General features: G+C 35.1%; 1 protein-coding gene across 5 annotated transcripts in view; it reads right to left on the bottom strand.

The window, feature by feature from the left end:
- The window catches only part of TAF1B (TATA-box binding protein associated factor, RNA polymerase I subunit B), a 111,945-nt gene that overhangs the window by 48,878 nt on the left and 44,996 nt on the right, over positions 1-18,071 (bottom strand). The window lies entirely within an intron of this gene.

Raw genomic sequence — 18,071 nt, 5'->3', positions numbered from 1 at the left:
AACAAACAAACAAAAAAAAAAAACCTGGCCAAAATTAAGAGGCATAGCTTCTAGGAACCTTTTTAGGTGATACTCCCCACAGTACTCTGCATTAATCAAACTGAAATTGGAATATAATACTTAGTTCTGAGATCCACCATCTCAAAAGGACACTGGGAAGCTGAAGAACATCCAAAGGGCAAGCAGAATGGTTAATGGCCTTGAGTTCATGTCATGAAGAAGACCAGCTGAAGAAACTGAAGTTAAAGTTTAGTGTGAAGAAGGGAAACTTAAGAGGGACAAGAAAGCTAGCTTCATATATCTAAAGAGTTGTTCTAGGGGAGAGAGATTATAGTTCTCCTAGGTTGCTGGAGCAACACCGGAAGTTGCAAAAGGGGCAAATTTAGGCTTGATGTCAAGAAAATCTTCCTAGCAATTGGAATTATTCAAAAGTAGAATAGTTTGCCTCTGGAAAATGTGCTGATGACCTCTGGAGGTCATTAAAGCAGAGTCTGATGACTGTCATAACTAGGATTACTTTTTGGATATGGATTGAACTAAATGGTTATCATGGTTGCTTTCTAACACTAAAAATTCTGTATATCTGTGATTGGACAGTAAAATCATTATGGGAGCTACAGAAAATGTCTTCAATCAGTTGAAGGACTGTCATATGTGAAAGGAATTGGACTGATTTCTTTGGCTTGGCTCCGGAGGACAGAAATGAGAACAATGGAATAGAAGCTGTTGAAAGGCAAATTTCATCTCAATTCAAGGTAAATTTCCTTAATAATTAGAGCTATCTAAAAAAGGAACAAGCCTGCTTCCTATCATTGGAAATCTTTAAAAACTGAATGATAATTTCTCAGTGACATTAGAGAGGTAAGAGTTAAACAGAAATGGTTTAGAATAATAGAATTACTAGGTCCATTTCAGGTGTGAGAAAATCTTTTCTAAGGAAAAGATTTTAATGATCTTAAGTCTACTGCATGTCATCAAGAAATAACTTCTGTGTGGTGCCTTCCAGGGAAGATATTGTGTAGCAGTCAATGATTTGGAGATATATCATTATTTCAGGAATGTTTGTTCTATGTAGATTGTGATAATTGTAACAAACCTTATCAGGAGTCAGGAATTAAGCACTGATGGTAGACTGCATATGGTTTTGGCAGGCAAATTACATTTAACCACTGGTTCAAGTCTGGGAAATGTCCACCAATCTATATGATTCTTTCATTTTTTTTAAATTAATTTTTAAAAAATTTATTTAAGGCAATGGGGTTAAGTGACTTGCCCAAGGTCATAATAGCTAGGCAATTATTAAGTATTTGAGGCTGGATTTGACAGGGCTGGTGCTCTATCCACTGCACCACCTAGCTGCCCCTATATGATTCTTTTATTTAAAGATTCAGGAGCTCTTAGTAAAGTTACTTTTATGCTGATTTTCTCTCTCATTAGATTGTGACTTCTTTGAGAGCAAAGTCAATCTTTTGCTTCTCTTTGTATCCTCAGTATTTAGTACAGTGCCTGGCACATGGCAGACACTTGACAAATGCTTATTGCCTGAAATTCTGTTTTTCCTTATTGCTATCTTTTTTGTTTTTATAACTCTTCTATTTTCAAATATATATACCTTGACCCTCCATTCTTCAGAAAACCATTGCTTATATAACAATGAAGAAAAAGGAAAAAAAAGCAGTTCAGTAAAACTAACCAAAGATCAACCACATCTGACAGTATATGCAGTGTTTCATAGCTCATACTCCCAGTGTTTGCAAAGGAGAGCTGCTGCTGCTGTATTTCACACTAATAAAGTTAACTCTTACGGACCCGCCCTAATGATGACTAGAGGTAGAATTCAAAAGTATACATAACTTATAGTTATTCATTTTGGTTCTGTCTTGCTTTTCATGCTTTTTAAACATTTTTTTAAACATCTTGCCCATTACCTTTTGCTTAGTCTAGTGTCAAAATGTCCCTGTACTCTGTCCTCAAGGCAATAAGGAGATAGCAAAACTAGAGGGTATTTGTCCCTGGACAGAAAGTAGTCTGGCGTTTAAAATGTTGTAGATAAATAACAAGACTGAAAATTTACAGAATGATCACTGAAGGCTTATCATATTGATCTAAGGGCCAAATTTAGAAAATATGATTCATAAAAGAAATATTATGTGGTCTCACATATACATTTTCTTACTTAGTAGCTCTAATACCATACAGAAGTCTAGTACATGCCATGCTGCTTCTTGAAGAAAGAGGGATCTGTAAAGGATTTACTGCAACAGTTCATGTCTGGAGAACAATAAGTAATAACTAATACCTAGTTTTCATTACCTAACATTAGCTACACCCCTAACATACTTTTTAAAATTTCCTTTCTTTTAAACATAGGGATATATTTCTTGGAACATTCCAAAATAAAGCATAAATTTTAAAGAAATTCATTTCACAAAGGATTAGGCATGTATTAACATCATAAGTAACCAAAAAGCTGTCTATTACACAAGCCTTTAACTTAGAATATTTCTCCCAAAACATCCAAGTCAAACTTTCTGAGAAACTTTAAACCAATTCCATTCAGTCTTCATCAAAACACTTATTTAGCACCTAGTCCAGATTGAAGGTAAAAAGAAAAAGAGACAGCAGAGGATAAGATGGACAATATCATGAAAGCAATGAACATGACTAGGACAGAAAGACCAGATGTGCTATGGTCCAAAGGACATGAAGAGCCAGACACAGCTGAAGGACAACATGTCCAGCAATGTGTTAAGATGCTGAAGGAATTAAAAAACATAAGGTGCCCCCTCCCCTTAAGGAGAGAACAATATAGTTGAGAAGGTACGATACATACAAAATGGATCTATTCATATTCTACATGCCAATAAATTCCAAATTTTCCTAAATAATACACCATCCAGGCATTTTTTCCTTATCTTGGCTAGTCATGCTTTTTGGTTATATTTACCTCTAGCTTCCTAACCACAAAGCAAGGGGAAAAAAAGGAAAAGCCAGCTTTCTAACCACAAAGCAAGAAAAAAGCCTTCCTCCATTAATCCACTCCTCACCCCATTATTAGATTAATGATTCAATATTAATCTAGAGAAAGATCTACAAGGCTTTGTCCTTGGCACTGTCCTATTCAATAACTTTAATCAATGACTTGCATAAAAGCAAAGCCAGCAAATTTTTGTAGATGATATAAAATTGAAGAAAATAGCTAATATTGCAACAGATTTGGAATACAAGCAAATCTTAATTAGAATGACAGGCCAAATTTAATTTATGAAATTTGATAAAGTCATTTGGGTTAAAAAAAAAGTAAACAACAGTACAAAGAAGATAACAGTCTGGCTGAAAAGATCAGCTTTTAGCAGACTGTGCAAGTCCAATTAGACATGTAAAGACTTAAAAGTACCAGAAAAATAAGAGTATAATACTAGAGATATACTCTTCTCTGTTCCGACTATATCAGATATACTGAATGCAGGGAAGAGAAAGAAAAAAAGCCCTACTTGTTCAAAGGTATTTATAAGCAGTCTTATAAACAATATTGAAGAGTAGAAAAAAGCCTAAAGTTAGTGGGCAGCTAAATTAGTAAATATCACTGACAAAAAAAAAGATACTATATGAACAAAAGAGGAGAGTTATGAAATGTAGGGGAAAGTCTCAAAAAACTGAAAAGTGCAAAAAGTAACTAAAGGACTATATAAATACATACACAAAATATATCTACCTATATGACTATATAATTGATTGATCAGCAAGATTGTCTACTACATGCAAAGCACTGAGCTAAGGGTTGTAATACAATGAAAAAATTGAAACAATCCTTGCCTCCAAGGAATTTATGGGAGATTACATGTACATATATTTGTATACAAAATGTGTATGTATATATCTGCATATACACATTCATATATGTGTGTGCATTTATATACATATGTTATGTGTTTATGCATGGGGAAAACATGAGGTAGTTTGGGAGGGAAGACAAAGTAATTAGGGGAGATGAGCCCCCTAATGTAGAAAGTTTCACCTGAACTGATTTTTTCTTTTTTTTTTTTTTGGTTTTTGCAAGGCAGTGGGGTTAAGTGACTTGCACAGGTCATAGGTAATTATTAAGTGTCTGAGGCCAGATCTGAACTCAGGTCCTCCTGACTCCACGGTCAGTGCTCTATCCACTGTATACCTAGTCACCCCTGAGCTGAGTTTTGAAGAAAACTACAGATTTCAATAAGTGCAAATGAAGAAAGAAATAACAGGGTAAGTGTAAAGGCATAGAGATGAGAGATAGTGTCATGTGATGAGCAATAAGTAGGTCAGTACAACAATTAGTGGAGAAAAGTAAAGTAGAAGAATGGAAAGGTTAAAAAGAAGAAGAATGGAAAGGTAGGAAGGGCTTATAAATGCTAAAAAAGATTAATTTATATAAAATTATATAAAGAGCCAATGTTTATTGGGGATGGGAATGGAAATATAGTTAGAACCACATTTTAGGAAAATTACTTTAGTGGGTATGTGGGAAATGTTTGGAATGAGAAAAAATTTGAAACAGAAGACTAAAGAGTGATATTGCAATAGTCCCAAGTAACAGGTTGATGAGGACCTGTATGAGTGAGGACAAGAGGATATATCCAAGAGATGTTATGGACACAGAAATGACAAGATTTGACAATTAGCAAGATGGTGGCATGAGAACAGGCTTTTCCAGGAGCTCTCTCCAAATTATTTCAAAAACCTTAAAATTATGACTCTAACTAAACTTTCAAGAGACAGAAACCACAGAAAGATCCAGTGAGGTAAGTCTCCAGCCCAAGGTAACTTGGGAGATTGTGGGAAGGCTCTGTTCAGGGTTGAAGGGGGTGGCAGCACAGTCAGGATCACTATGCCACAGTTCCAGCCTTCTGGGAACAGTCCATAGGGTGCCGGGTCCCTGGGAGTGCTGGTTCCTGGCAGTAAAAGCAGTTTCCTGACCTGTCAACCGAGGAAACACCAAGCACAACTTGGAAGATCAGCAGGGGAAACCTCAGCCAGAGTGAACATGAAGCCCAGGCCAGTTTGGCTCTCAATGAGCTGCAGGCCTCAGCATAGCCCAGATCCTGGCAAACAGAAGCAGGCCCACAGAACTGCCCAGAAGGGAGCCACCTGGCAGCTACTCCCAGAGCACTCTGCTCACAGAAGATAAAGGGGAGGGGAGAGACCATTAAGGTCTCTCCTGTCTCTGGGACAGAACTCTGGTGCTTTTTCCATATTCAGAACCAGACTGGGCCTCCATACTGCCAAAGTGTAGCAGGTACCCTCCTCACAGCACCAGGGCTTGTGGCCATCCACAGACCAGAGAATAGCCCAGGAGATCAGTCAGAGCCTCTCACAAGACCATGAAAGGAATCGAGGTCCTTGTGGGGATATCCCAATTAACCACTCAAAAATTTAGGAAGTATCTTAAAACCAGGGCACAGACTGGGGAAATGAGTAAACAGAAAAAAAGGAACCTGACCATAGACAATTACTTTGGTCCCATGGAGGATCAAAATATATTCTCAGAAGATGACATCTTCTGCATCTAAAGCCTCGAAGAAAAATAGGAGTTGGTCTCAGGCTATGACAGGGCTCAAAAAAGATTTTGAAAATCAAGTAAGGGAGGTAGAGGAAAAATTGGGAAGAGAAATGAGAGAGATACAGGAAAAACATGAAAACCAAGTCAATAACTTAGTCAAGGAGATCCAAAAAGATGTTGAAGAAAACAATATGTTAAAAATCAGTTTAGGTCAAATGGAAAAAGCAATACAAAAAGTTAATGAGAAGAATGCCTTAAAAAGCAGAATTAGCCAAATGGAAAAGGAGATAAGAAAGCTCTCAGAAGAAAACAACTGCTCCAAATGTAGAATGGAGCCAAAGGAAGTCAATGACTTTGCGAGGAATCAAGAACCAATAAAACAATACCAAAAGAATAAAAACTGTAAGAAAACGTAAAATATCTCATTGAAAAAACAACTGACCTGGAAAACAGATCCAGGAAAGACAATTTAAAAATTACTGGTTACCTGAAAAGTCAAGATCATGAAAAGAGCTTTGACTTCAAATTTAGAGAATTTCTACAGGAAAATTGCCCTGATATCCTAGAAGCAGAGTGTAAAGTAGAAAAATGAGAGGATCCACCAAGCTCCTCTGGAAAGAGATCACTCCAAAAATAAACCCCAGGAATATTATAGCCAAATTCCAGAACTCTGAAGTCAAAGAGAAAATATTACAAGTAGCCAAACAAAACAATTCAAATATCATGGAGCTACAGTCAGGGTTATACAGGTCTTAGCAGCAACCACATTAAGGACTTATAAGAGCTTGGAATATAATATTCCAGAAGGCAAAAGAGCTTGGAATGCAATTGAGAATCAACTACCCAGGAAAAACTGAACATCCTCTTCCAGGGGAAAATACAGACATTCAATGAAATAGGGGAATTTCAAATGTTCCAGTTCAACCAGTCAGAGCCGAACAGAAAATCTAATCTTCAAGTACAGGCATCAGGTGAAGCATAGAGAGGGTGGACAAGAGGGTAAATTATGAGGGATCTAATGCTGTTAAACTCCATGTTCCTATATGGGGAGATGATACTGATAATGCTCATATGAACCTTCTCATTTATTAGAGCAGTTAGAAAGAGCATATATAGATGAGGCAATAGGAAGGAGTTGAATTTGAAGGTATAATATATTGTAAAAATGAAGTCAATAGATGAAAAGGAAATGTACTGGGATAAAGGAAAGGAGAGGTAGAATAGGCTAAGATATTTCATGTAAAAGAGTCAAGAACTAGCTTTTGCAGTGTTATGGAAGGGGGGAAGGTGAGGGGGAATGAGGGAGCCTTCATTCTCATCAGAAATGGCTCAGGGAGGAAACAACACACATTTTTAATAGGGTATGGAAATCTAGAAGAAAAACAAGAGGAAGGGGATGGGAGAAAGGGGACAGGGGGAAGGGAGGGAGGGGGGATGTAGGTGATAGAGGAGAGGGTACTATGGATCATGGGAGAGGATAGTCAGATTTGACATTTTCTTTTTTTTACTTTTGTTTTTTAGATTTTTTTTTTAGATTTTTGCAAGGCAATGGGGTTGAGTGGTTTGCCCAAGGCCACCAGCTAGGTAATTATTAAGTGTCTGAGGCTGGATTTGAACTCAGGTACTCCTGACTCCAGGGCCAGTGCTCTATCCACTGTGCCACCTAGCCACCCCCTTCTTTTTACTTTTTGCAAGAGTGGGATTAGGTGGCCTGTCTGGCACCATGGGACTGGGCAGTTGCTGGGTCTGTGGGGTGGGATGTGGGTTTGGGGTCTCCAGGCCTCAGGGACAATGCTCTCTATGTTACACCACTTGGCTGCCCCATAGCACGCTTTTGAAGAGGTACAGAGTGAAAGGAGAGAGAAAATATATTAAATGGTAGTGTGAAGGAATGGATAGAGGGAATTACAATCAGCAACAGCAACTGTGAAAAAATATGGAAGTAACTTCTCTGATGGACTTATGATAAAGAATGTGATCCACCCCCAGACACAGAGCTGATGGTATCTGAACAAAGACTGAAGCATATTTTTTCCTCTTTCTTTCACTTTATTTCTTGTGAGGTTTTTCATTTTTGTAGGGGAAGGGGGAATTATTTTTACTCTTATAACAAGACTATTTTAGTAATGTGTAAATAAATGAAAACAATTTTTTAAAAAAAATATGCTTTGAAAACTTAAAAATTTGACAACTGGTTATGCAGTCTAAGATAAGAATGCTACCAAGCTCACAAACTTGGTAAAGGCAAAGATGGTAGTGAATAGTTCAGGAAAGAGGTGGAAAAAGGGAGAAAAATTTGGAACTGAAAAAAAAGTGAATTTCTTAAAAAAATCATTTGTGCCTTTAATAGTAGAAAGTAGTAATGATTGGGTCATTCAGAAGGAAGTTGGGTTGGAAAAGAGTGGAATAAAAAGTTGTGTTTTTTAATATGTAGAGTTCAATCAAAAGAGGCTACAAATGATGTATTTCTAAACCACAACCATTATCTGCATGTTTGTACATTTTCATTGTAAAAATGATTAGACAAAATAAAAAACAAAAAAAATTACATTTAAAAATAGGTCAGAAATCAAAACAAAACAAACCCTTTTTAAAGAGCCCTTCCCAATGCACCCACTTTCCCACAGTTTAGAAATGTCTATACTGAACCAATTTCTTCTCAAAATCCTGTCATTTAGAATACCTTTTTTCCTTATCTAATTTTAAATGGTGCTTTGAAACATTTTTCTTTCACAATTCACTTTTCAACACCTGACCCTGTAAATACTTTTGGACACAGTTTGTAAAAAGGAAAGAGGTTTTCTTAAACCAACATCAATTAAAGAACCCTTGAAGAATTGTTGCCTTTCCTGAAGTCTGGACACTTCCCACTTTATCCGATGTTGTATCTGTGGTATTGTAACCTGGGAATGAGGCCAGCATTGGCTACTAGACCTGTATGGCAACATTTTATTCTTTCCTAAAGACATAATCCCATATTTGTTTCTATATGATATTTTTTTCACCATTAATCTCTAAATAGAATCTTCATTTGCTTTTTCTCCTCCCTGACCCTTCTGTGATTAATTTAGAAAATCCACAGCAAATAAGAAAACTGTATGTAAGAACAAGGAGTTAACTTTAGAAAACAGGTTTATTATTATTATATACATTCTCATATATACTCCTGACCATACACAATGAAAAATGGTTAAAGATCCCATAATTCATAACTAAAGAGCACATTCATTAGTAATAATGAATTCTGTAAAAAATCAGACTTCAATTTTGAAAAAATTATTAATTAGTAACAAGAGAAACGCTAAAATAAAAGTAATGTTTTACCAAGATTTCTAAATTTAAGAAAATTTAATGTCATACCTTTAATTCCCAACTGTAATAATTATTGAAACATTTTCTATGGTAATATGATAGCAAGGGAAAATAAAATGACCTACTTAATTTGTTAATTTACCAGACCCAAGTTTCTGGAACAATATTTAAATTTAACATAAACATGTCAGGGTGTAGAATAGTCAAGATTTAAAAGAAACACTAAGAAAGAAGATTGTACTTTAAGCTAAAACGTCAAGTCATCTTTAGGGAAGCAACAATGTAGGTTAATGTGTTTTACAAGTTGCATTAAAAACAAATACATTTCCTTTCAACACTGTCCATTGGAGGGCAGTACACATCATAACTAAAGGCTTAGGCTAAAGCTTATAGAACATTTAAACAATGAAAATGACAGGAACAGTCAATATAGAGCTTTCAATATTCCTTATTACATGCCACATCCAAATCATGTAAAAATTCTGCAATACTGGGTCTACCACTATATGTAAAAGGTAAACAATGATTAGTCATCGAGAATAACTACTGTTGTGTATTATATACTTTGAGGCTAGTTATTTTGTTGCCATCAAATGACTTTAAGATCATTCTCTCAACTTTCTTAAATGGATTCACCATCTTCGATCTACTTCTCTTTTAAAGATCAATACAATTGTCACCTCCTCCCTGAAACTTTTCCTGTTCCCATCCTGAACAAAAATGACTCTTCTCCTTAGGATATTACAAAGCACTCTTATTTTAACTTTCTGAATACATTTCACATAATACTATGTATTATAGTTATGCTGCTAACTTTTAACATTACTAGGGGACACTGTGAAACACTAGGTAATACAATCAGGTGACACTGTGAAAAGAACATAGGACCTAGAATCAGGAAGATCTGAGTTTAAAATCCACCTCAGACACTATCTGTGTGATCCTGGACAGGTCACTTAACTTCTATTCATCTCAGTTTTCTCAACAGTAAAATGAGGATAATAATAGCATCTATCTCCCAGGGCTGTTGTGAAGATCAAATGAGATAACAATTGTAAAGCAGCTGCCATGTAGTGGAACTTAATGAATGCTTATTTCTTTTCTTCCTTAAGTTTCTTGAGGAGAGGGAACATCTTATCTGAACTTTTTATCTCCTTTGTCTCAAAGCACAAAGCTCAGACACAACAGACACTTGATAAAAAAGTTCAGGTTTCAGGTACTTTATATATAGCATGTAATAAAGTAAACTAAATTCCCTAATATAGTAAGAAATTACAGATCACTATCAACACAAGAAACAATAGCATGCTCTCCAAAATGATATAATGAAGACCATTCTTCATTTATTATATGTAAATAAAATCCTCCTACCTTTGGTGATTCACATTATCCTAAGCATTCTTGGGTAACATGGGGGCTTAATGACCTTTGGCATTCACTTCTCTAGGTTTCAGTTTATCAAAAAATAGAGGTTTAAGTTAGCAATGGGATGACTTCCTAATAGTCTAATTCTAAGTATAAATCAGAGAATCCACTTGAAGAGTTTCCAATTTAGTTAAAAGAGAATATATTAAATAAGTAATACAATGAAAGACTAGAAAAATCCTCTTTTCTGGGAAAGTCAAAATAAATAAATGTGAAATTTATGTGGTAAATGAATTTAAAAATCTGGGCAAAAATACTAGCAAGGGTCTGATATAAGACATGGGACAATAGATTTTAAAAAGAACTTCACTTCTCTCATTAGTCAAGACAAAATCACTAACTTATGATCGAAAACTACAGTGATTCATTTCTATCAACCCCTCCTAGAAATTGCACTATAATTAGGAAGAAGAGATACACACCTAGTATTACCAAACCAAAGCTACTCTACTTTCTGTATTATAACTTAAATACTATACATACAGTGACTAGCTGTGAGCAAGTTTTTAGCTACGAAACTTAACATGTAATAGAGATACATCAAGGACTCATGATTTCATTAATGTCAGTCCCTTCCTTCTCCAGCATGAAGATCACAACTCCTTTACGACTTATTACATGGTCTTTGTGAATTTTTGTGGTCAATAAAATTTCCTCTGGTTTTGGAGTCAAGAGACCTAAGCATGGAACTTGGCTGTGATCCTAGCTATGTGAACACAGGCAAATCATTTCACTTCTTTGAGCTCGGTGTTTTCTTCTGTTAAATCTATCAGCTATGTAATTCTTCTCTTCACCAGTATAGGCGGGCCAGTTTCCAGTCTGATACTTCCAAAAACTTACATTGCATGGCAAAGCCTTTAATAACTCTATGCCTTGAAGAGACCCTGGAGGAGCATGTTAAAGGAGATTGGAGATTTTAAAAAATACGTCTAACAAAGGCAAAAATATGCTAGGTTATCAGAAAGTATTATGGCCTGTCAAATAATAAATAACACAATAGTGTACATTTTCTATGTGAAAAGGGTCAGAAAAATGTTGATAAGTAGCAGAGGATTTTTAAAAGAACTAGAGATAAATAATTTGTCTCTTGGAATAAGGTCAGAATGAATAGCATTAGAGCACATTCTCCCATCATTAAGAGAATAAGAATTTGGAGTTAAAATATTTACACTTGGTCCTAGAGCCAAAAATAGAACTGATGGAAATTTAAGAATCTGAGTTTGAAAAGGAACTAAGAACTCATCTAGTCAAATCTGTATTTGATCAAGAATCACTTCTTTATTACCACCAAGAGATCACTTAATCTTTAGTGGAGATGGGATGAAATTCTTATTTTTTTTTTTTTAGGTTTTTGTTTTCTGGTTTTTTTGCAAGGCAAATGGGGTTAAGTGGCTTGCCCAACTCAGACACTTCTGACTCCAAGGCTGGTGCTCTATCCACTGTGCCACCTAGCCTCCCTGAAATTCTTATTCTGATTTCTGAATAGCTCTGTTAGGAAGTTTTCCCTTTTATCAAGATGAAATGTGCTTTTCTGCTACTTTCACTTCCTACCCTTTGCCCTCCAGGACTCTAAGGACACCAAGTTTAAGGACACTTTGTTACAACAACCTAAAACTAGACATTACAAATTACTTCAAGTCCTCATATGGCATAATCTTCAGGACTTTCACTATCTTGAACTGCCCTCCTTTGGACACCTTTCAGTTTATCTTTCAGTTTATCTTTTTTGGTACTCATATGTCTTTCCTTTAATTTGGTATCCAAAATTACTGTCTATCATATTATGAATGTCTTATGAATAAAAGCATAGTGGGGGGGTGGCTAGGTGGCACAGTAGGTAGAGCACCTGCCCTGGTATCAGGAGGACCTGAGTTCAAATGTGTCCTCAGACATTTAATAATTACCTAGCTGTGTGGCCTTGGGCGAGTCACTTAACCCCAATTGCCTTGCAAAAAAAAATCCCCAAAACTCTAACAAATAAATAAATAAACAAACAAATAAATAAATAAATAGGATAGTGGTATTCTCAGCTTCCTCATCCTAAATACTATTTCTCTCAATATAACATAAAACTGCATTCCTGGTTTTTGCTTCTATATCACAACTCCTATTTAACTTGCAGACCACTGAAATCCCAGAAATTGTTTTGGATGAACTGGTTGGTATCTAGCCACATTTCTTCCTTCTAAAGAAATACTGCTGAAATTGATATTTGAACCCAACCACATGATCTTTATTAAATTTTAATTCATTAGATTCACAGTTCAACTTTCTAGCTTGTTGAGATATTTTTGGATCCTGACTTTCTGTATTTTATTATTTTTCCTAGCTTTGTGTTATCTGAATATTTGATAAACATACCACCTATGTCTTTGTTTTGTATACATATCATATACATATATTTTTGTATATATGTATATAATTAATATACATATACATATATATGCACATGTATATGTACATTTTAGAGGAGCTAGTGGATAACCACTGAACCAGGAGACAAGAAGACTCTTGAGTTCAAATCTGGCCTCACACACTTCTTAGCTGTGTCAACCTAAGAAAGGCCCAACATCTATTTGTTTCAGTTTCCTCAATTATAAAAAAAGGATAATAGTGCTGTTATTACCTACCTTGCAGAGTTGTTGTGAGGATCAAAGTACTATATAAATGCTAATTCCTGTCTATTTGTTTATTCAAGTAATTGATGATGATGATGATGATGATGATGATGATAATAATAATTATAAAGAATCTCCAAGTTAATATAGAAGAATCACTGGAGTGTTCAAAGAAAAAGTAGAATTTGTCACTGTTATTGCAAAGTGATTCATAATTCAGATTGAAATATATCTCCAATTCTTAAGAGTCTATGAGATTCCCTTTTTTGAACTCAATCCTTTCAACCTATAAGATTATAAACAAAGAAAGAAATGAGAAGGGACGGAAAATGTTGAAAAGAAACCATTACTTTAAAAAAGCAAAAAAATAAATAAAGGAAAAAGAAAATAGTAGCTAAAAACTAAACACTTATATAAGGAATGAAGACATTCACACTCCTCTCTCTGTACAACCATGTAATTGTGGTTATGACGTGTTCTTCCCTGATGTCATGGTGGCAAAGTAGACAGAGAACCAGTCCTGGAGTCAGGAGTACCTGAGTTCAAATTTGGTCTCAGACACTTAATAATTATGTGTGGCCTTGGACAAGCCACTTAACCCCATTTGCCTTGCAAAAAAATAAAATAAAATAAACCTTAAAAAAAAATGAAGGCAAGGGGGATGGCTAGGTGGCACAGTGGATAGAGCACCAGCATTGAAGTCAGAAGGACTTGAGTTGAAATCCGGCCTCAGACACTTAATAATTGCCCAGCTGTGTGAGCTTGGGCAAATCACTTAATCCCATTGCTTTAAATTAAAAAAAAAAAGAAAGAAAATGGCTAAACGTTTATTTTTTAGTTGTTCTAATAGTAGGGGATTATTCAGTTTTAAGAATGAATTACACTAAATATCTTTACAAATCATGCTTTATAAATAAACATGCATACAGAATCCTTAGGCTTTTTCAACAGAGGTTAGTATAAAATACAATGGCAAAATAATTATATAGAAAAATTATTGCCTCTAGAAGTAATTAAAACTATTATTCCTTCAATTCAATAATTATTTATTAAATTCATACTATGTAGTAAGAACTGTGCTGGGGGAGATATAAGAGGTTACTGAAACACTAATAAGACCTAATGGTAAAACAGATAAAATCATATATAAAGTATGAGGAAGCAAAAGCCATTATTCTGGGAGAATCAAGGAAGGCTTATTATAATAAAAGTAGCATTTGTGCAGAACTTTAATGGTTGGGTAGCAATAAAATAAGTAGGGGAGACAAGGTAGGGACAGGCAGAGAAAACAGTGTGAAAAAGATATTAAGACCAGGGAGCAAGAGTATAGATGAGCATTTAATTTGAGCAGCCTAGTATCTTTGGTAAAGTAAGCAATAAGGACTCATCAATGGGTTTTGAATATAACAGACAATTTATCTAAGCAATTATAAATTGTAGAAAACATGCTACAGCCAGAATTGGTAGGAATTTCTTATCTCAGAGTTTCCTAAATCAATGAAATAAATGGAAGTTATATGGCATAGTGGAACCTATGTTGGACCTGGAGTCAGGAAAATCTGAGTTCAAATCCTGACTCAAACACTTAATAGCTATTTGAATCTGGACAAATAACTTTACTTCTGTCTGCTTCATTTTCCTCACCAGTAAAATGTGGATAATAATAGTGCCCACCTCCTAGAATTATTAAGAGAATAAAATGAGAAAATATTTGTAAAGTACTTGGCAAACCTTAAAATGTTAATAATCAACATTTATTATAACTGTCTACTATGTGCCAGGCATTTTGCTAAATGCTAGGGATACAAATATTTAAAAAAAAATAGTCCCTACTCTTAAAGAGCTAACAGTCTAATGGAAGAACACAACCTAAGAAACGTAGCTGAAAAGGCTGGGGCTAAAAGGAGGGTTACACTGCACAAGGGCTTGATGAAGAAATCCAAAAACAGTGCATCTTTTTGGAAATGGGGAGAAAATTGAGCTGGGCCCCTTCTCAAATAGAGGTTGTGAACTCTCGGTTGGAGCTCCTGGTCTGTCCTCTAGGTCACTCAGAAGGGAAAAGCCTCATCAATAAGATGCAGGCACCAAGGCCTTTTCTATCTGAAGAATGATGAGATTTCCCAGTGAGAGTTTCCTGGGACGTGAAGGCAATAAAGGAGCAGGCCGAAGACATTCAAAAGCCATATAGGTGCTTGTATAAATTCTACTTACTATTATTAGGCAGGGGCAGGAGATGGAACAGTTGATAATGGGCTGGGAATGGAAGCAAGAAGACCTAGTTCAATTCCTGCTTCAAGTCACTTAACCTCTCTCTCTCTCTCTCTCTTTGCTTCATTTTTCTCATGTGCAAATTTGGGATAATATTATCCTCTAAGATTGTGAGGATCAAATATAATAATAGGTACAATACTTTGTAAACCTAAAGACACTACAATAATGTTAACTGTTAATCAAATCACAGGTCCAAACCCTATTCCTATTCCTTTCCTATTCTATCATTAAATTAAGTATTCATTAGTGCTTCTTCTAAAGGCACACAGTATTAATTGTTCTTGATAAAAAGATGAAAGTAAGCATTTCCTGTTCCTCAAGTTTTCATTCTAAAGGGAGAGACAGCAGTATACAGATTATAACACAGAAGCCAAATACAAAGCAAACAAAGTAACTTTGGAGAAGAAAGTACTAGCAGCTGGACATAAAGGGAAAGTCTCTGCAAAAGGTAACACCTAAAGTGAGTCTTTTAAGGAAACCAGGGATTCCAAGAGACAAAGGCAAGGCAATGAGGCTGGGCCTCCAAGTGTAAGAAAAGAGCAATATATGAGAAAACTAGAGGCAGAAAGAAGTCAGGGTACAAAAAGCTTTAAATGTCAAACATACAAGTTTATTTGTGATCCTAAGGCAAAAGGGAACAGCAGTTTATTTAGTGTAGTAATGCAGTTGAAGAAAATCACTTTGCAATCGTCTGGAAAAACTGTTAGGTTGTAGACTGAAGGAGTCCAGTGGGCTATGAAAGAAACTGAGGAGAAACAAGTAACTCTTGAGACTTTGCCAGCAGTTTCTCTCCCTTGGATTTCAGGGAGTTAGGGGTAGGAGGGAACCAAGAGATTTATCTCAATCTTCATGAGACTGGTGGCTACCTCCATATGGCAGTAAAATATAGCTATATGCTTGTCTACACAAGTCTCAGTTTCTAGTTTCCATTTTCTGTTTCCTTCCTTGAGTACAGACCAGCCACCAGCAATCTTGAGAAAAAAGATTTTCCTTTTTCAGTAACCTCAAGAATTTAAGAAGTTAAAAGTTTCAGAGTCAGATACCAGGTGCCCAGTGGGAAGTGATCTCTGAAACAGCAACTGCTTCTCAGAAAAGTACCACCACGAGGATGCCACAGCTGAAAGAAGCAATAAAGGTCTGAAAGGCTGTGAAACCTGAATCTTGGGAGCTGCTCAGACAGTAGAGATCTAAGGTGAAAGACAAATATCTATTTTAGATCCCACAAAAATGTCTTCACTTTTTTGGAGAGTATAATGCATATGACAGATTGGTGTTTTATGTTTATTTGTTAATGAATACTTATGAATCTTCTGTGTTTTATTGCATTTTTATTAGCATAGTGGTCAAGGTGAAGAAAATAAAACTGTTGTTCTACACCTGGCAAAGTACACTTTATAATGAACACTTTTGTCAAGAAAGAATCCTTTTCATAGGGCTGATGATCAACCTTAATGGAATTGCTCATTTCATCAATGTAACAAACAGGAATATTTTTAGGGTATCTGCGATGGAGAATCTGTATCCAAAGAAAGAATTGTGGAGTTTGAACAAAGACCAAAGACTATTAACTTTAATTAAAAAAAAAAAGCTATTGTATTATGTAATTTTGCTCTTATTTTTTTTTCTCCTTAAGGATATGATTTCTCTTTCAACACATTCAATTTTGATCAATGTATAGCATGGAAACAATGTAAAGACTATCAGACTGCCTTCTGTGGGAGGTGAGGGGAAAAACTGTAAAATTCAAAAAAAAAAGATAAAAAATGAAAATTCAACTAAAACTCACTGGAAATGATTGTTTAAAAAAAAAGAGAAGGAATCTTTTTACCTATTTTGAGGAAATTTTAAAAATGAGTCATACTTACATTCTAGTGCAAAGATTTTTCAGAGTTACTCCAGTCTAGGGGTAACAAGGCAGAGAGACAGGGTAATCTGATACTTCTCCTTAGACAAGATGAACCAGAACTCTGTCAATTCAGAACAACAGCTCTTTTGGGGAGAAGCTCCTCTACCCAATCCGAGATCTTAGGTCTACAAACTATGAAAGTAAAATGACAGGAGATTAAAAGGATGAATTCTTTGATTGTGATCCTCATTTTAGCCCTCATAAATATTGAATAAGCAAGGTCTGAGCTGGGGACCTTATAGCTATATAAGAAGCAAGGAGAAAGAAGGAATGAATCTTTCTACCACTGTGTACTTCATTGCTATTTAAAACTGTATCAACTCTAACGAAAGAATAAATTATTTGTGATTTAAAAAAAAAGAAGGAATGAATCCACAGAAAAGGAATGAAAAGGAAATGAAAAATGAAAAGATAAATCTATAGAATTTAACAAATCTACTGGGATTTGAGCTGTTGGTTTTGTGATGCAATGAGTATGTATAAGTTATACACATATGATAGAACAGTACAACATATAAAATGGGTAAATCTTTTCATCTTCCTAATTCAGAACAAGAATTCAAAAAGGGCTGCACATTATCACCATTATTATTTTACATAGTTCTAGAAATATTAACTATAGTAATACAACAAAAGAAAACAAAAGGAATAAGAAAATGAAACTATTTCTGTGAACATTATGCTGTTCAATTAGAAAACTGAAATGAATTCATAAAAGCATTAATTGAAATAAAATAAATTCAAGATTAGAATGGATAAGATAAACAAAAACCTCATCACCATATTAACATAAATTATAAAAAACTGACACAGAGAAATACCATTTAAAACACTACTGAAATATAGTAAATGTTTGATAACCTACAAAGTATACAGAGAGAACATATAAAAAAATCAGAACTAATTAGCTAAACTGAGCTAAAACAGAAAATATGGTAACACTTTGCAAACTAATCTACAGATTTACTATTATGCTAATCAAAATAATAAATACAAAATA

Source organism: Macrotis lagotis, chromosome 1 (assembly GCF_037893015.1).
Source record: "Macrotis lagotis isolate mMagLag1 chromosome 1, bilby.v1.9.chrom.fasta, whole genome shotgun sequence".
Classification (NCBI taxonomy): Eukaryota; Metazoa; Chordata; class Mammalia; order Peramelemorphia; family Peramelidae; genus Macrotis; species Macrotis lagotis.
Note: the sequence above shows the minus strand (reverse complement) of the source record. Positions and strands in the feature narration are given on the sequence as shown.